General features: G+C 41.7%; 1 long non-coding RNA gene across 1 annotated transcript; it reads right to left on the bottom strand.

Moving 5' to 3' along the window:
* Window positions 1-1,745: 1,745 nt before the first annotated feature.
* Window positions 1,746-2,566, bottom strand: LOC311118338. Its single transcript, XR_014611799.1, has 3 exons — window positions 2,430-2,566; window positions 2,036-2,120; window positions 1,746-1,906 (listed from the first exon to the last, which is right to left on the bottom strand). It is a non-coding gene; the product is annotated as an uncharacterized lncRNA (long non-coding RNA).
* Window positions 2,567-3,325: the final 759 nt, after the last annotated feature.

Here is a 3,325-nt window from a genome sequence, read left to right as displayed (position 1 = left end):
GTTGATTGAGGTTTGGCCATTAGATTCTCATTGTTGTTGATGAATGAGAGGAACACATATACAGCAGCCAGAAACTCCTGAATGCTCAGATGCACGAAGCAGTACACCTTGTCCTGGTACAGGCCACATTCGTCTTTAAAGAGCTGTGTGCACAATCCTGAGTACACTGAGGCTTCATTGACATCAATGCCAGCCTCTTTCAGGTCTTCTTCATAGAAAATCAGATTGCCCTTCATAAGCTGTTGAAAAGCCAGTTTTCCCAGTGACAGAATGCTCTCTTTATTCCAGTGTGGACCTGCCTCTTCTTTCCCAAGATACTTTTCATTCTTCTGTTTGGTATGAAACACCACAAGGTGTGAGTACATCTCAGTCAGAGTCTTGGGCATCTCTTCTCTCTTATGTTTCAGCATGTGTTCAAGGACTATTGCAGAAATCCAACAGAAGACTGGAATGTGGCACATGATGTGGAGGCTCCTTGATGTCTTTATGTGTGAGATGATTCTGCTGGCCAGGTCCTCATCACTGAATCTCTTCCTGAAGTACTCCTCCTTCTGTGGGTCATTGAACCCTCGTACCTCTGTCACCTGGTCAACACACCCTGAAGGGATTTTTTTGGCTGCTGCAGGTCGGGTAGTTATCCAGAGGAGAGCAGAGGGAAGCAGATTTCCCTTGATGAGATTTGTCAGCAGAACATCCACTGATGTTGACTCTGTGACGTCACAACAGATCTTGTTCTTCTGGAAGTCTAGGGGCAGTCGGCACTCATCCAGACCATCAAAAATGAACAGGACTTTGTACTTGTCGTAGTTGGAGATTCTTGATTCTTTGGTTTCCATTGAGAAGTGATTGAGAAGTTCAATGAAAGTGTGTTTTTCCTTTTTCATCAAATTCAGCTCCCGAAAAGGGAATGAAAATACAAATTGGACATCCTGATTTGCTTTTCCTTCAGCCCAGTCCAGAATGAACTTCTGCACAGAGACTGTTTTTCCAATGCCAGCGACTCCCTTTGTCAGCACAGTTCTGATAAGTTTGTCTTGTCCAGTTAAGGGTTTGAAGATGTCGTTACATTTGACTGCAGTCTCTGGTCTTGCTTGTTTCCTGGTTGTTGTCTCAATCTGTCTCAGCTCATGTTCATTATTGACCTCTCCTGTTCCACCCTCTGTGATGTAGAGCTCTGTGTAGATCTTATTGAGAAGTGTTGGGTTTCCTTGTTTAGCAATCCCCTCAAATACACATTGAAACTTCTTCTTTAGATTAGATTTGAGTTCACGTTGGCAAATCACAGCAAGCTCATCTGAATGAAGAAATAACACAGAGGATATTAATATTACATCTGTTTTAATGCATACAGTATTGTAGGACTGTTATAAAGTTTTTAATAAAAATAATTTATTCTCTTAACTTACTGTATAAATGTGTAAATGTTTTCATAATGCATTACAGACTGGATTATATTATTATTGGTATTCTCTCTCTCTCTCTCTCTCTCTCTCTCTCTCTCTCTCTCTCTCTCTCTCTCTCAACACAACACATCCCTGCTGCTACTTGATGAGGTCACTAGGTGTTGTGTTAAGGCTGCTACAATATCATTGAGTTACACAGCTACTTTAGCTGTACTTTAGCTACAGCTTTTAAATGTTCTAAAACAGCATTCAACATGAGGCAGACAGCTCTTACTTTTCTCCAGTGTGTCAGCAAGCTCCTTCTGGTTCATTTTCCTCAGGACGTGCAGTGTGATCTTCAGAGCCCCCTCTCTGGCACTGCTCTCCTGCTTCTCATCTTCAGCATCCACCACTTCCTTATCCTGCTTCTGACTCTCAAAGCCTTCTGGGAGTTCTGGACTAAGAATCCTCTTGAACATCTTCAGCTCGTTCTTCACAAATGTCATAATATTCTCTTCAAGCAACTGAAATAAATCAAGTAAATAAGTTAAGCAAGAGACTAAATGCTTTCTCATTAACATATTAATGAATGATTGACAGATCAACTTTACTTGAGGTAAACAAAAACAAATGTACATAACAGGACCACATACACTGAATATGGAGGCCAGGTCTGTTTGATGACTCTGGGAAGACTGACCACTGTGAATCTCTGACTCTGATCTCTCCTGTTGGTTTCTGTGGACAAAACATGAGATTACATCTCCTCATCCAGGGGGTGCACACACACACACACACACACACACACACACACACACACACACACACACACACACACACACACACACACACACACACACACACACACACACACACAGGGAGGGAATGTAGTGTTAGTTTAATATTGTTTTAGGACTATGAAAATGGAAGAAAGGATTAGCCTATGGATTATGAAAACAACAAAAATAAATGGTAAAATGGGAGAGGAGAAATGACTAGAGACAGTGTTGTTTAACTCACTGACCATGACCCATGAGTTCTTCTTACCTTTGTTCAGTAGAAAAGTCTCCCTCTCTAAACTGTTCAGGTTGATGCATAGACTTGTCACTCTTCAGGCTATAAGGAGTACCAGTACTGAGTCAATGTGCAGGGTACCAGGTAGTTGAGGTAATAACTAGACTATATACAAGGAGTACCAGTACTGAGTCAATGTCCAGGGGTACCAGGTAGTTGAGGTAATAACTAGACTATATACAAGGAGTACCAGTACTGAGTCAATGTGCAGGGGTACCAGGTAGTTGAGGTAATAACTAGACTATATACAAGGAGTACCAGTACTGAGTCAATGTCCAGGGGTACCAGGTAGTTGAGGTAATAACTAGACTATATACAAGGAGTACCAGTACTGAGTCAATGTGCAGGGTACCAGGTAGTTGAGGTAATAACTAGACTATATACAAGGAGTACCAGTACTGAGTCAATGTCCAGTGGTACCAGGTAGTTGAGGTAATAACTAGACTATATACAAGGAGTACCAGTACTGAGTCAATGTCCAGGGGTACCAGGTAGTTGAGGTAATAACTAGACTATATACAAGGAGTACCAGTACTGAGTCAATGTGCAGGGGTACCAGGTAGTTGAGGTAATAACTAGACTATATACAAGGAGTACCAGTACTGAGTCAATGTCCAGGGGTACCAGGTAGTTGAGGTAATAACTAGACTATATACAAGGAGTACCAGTACTGAGTCAATGTGCAGGGTACCAGGTAGTTGAGGTAATAACTAGACTATATACAAGGAGTACCAGTACTGAGTCAATGTCCAGTGGTACCAGGTAGTTGAGGTAATAACTAGACTATATACAAGGAGTACCAGTACTGAGTCAATGTCCAGGGGTACCAGGTAGTTGAGGTAATAACTAGACTATATACAAGGAGTACC

This window comes from Coregonus lavaretus (genome assembly GCF_964263955.1).
Source record: "Coregonus lavaretus genome assembly, contig: HAP1_SCAFFOLD_4654, whole genome shotgun sequence".
In the NCBI taxonomy this organism is placed as follows: Eukaryota; Metazoa; Chordata; class Actinopteri; order Salmoniformes; family Salmonidae; genus Coregonus; species Coregonus lavaretus.
This window is presented reverse-complemented; position numbering and strand designations above follow the sequence as displayed.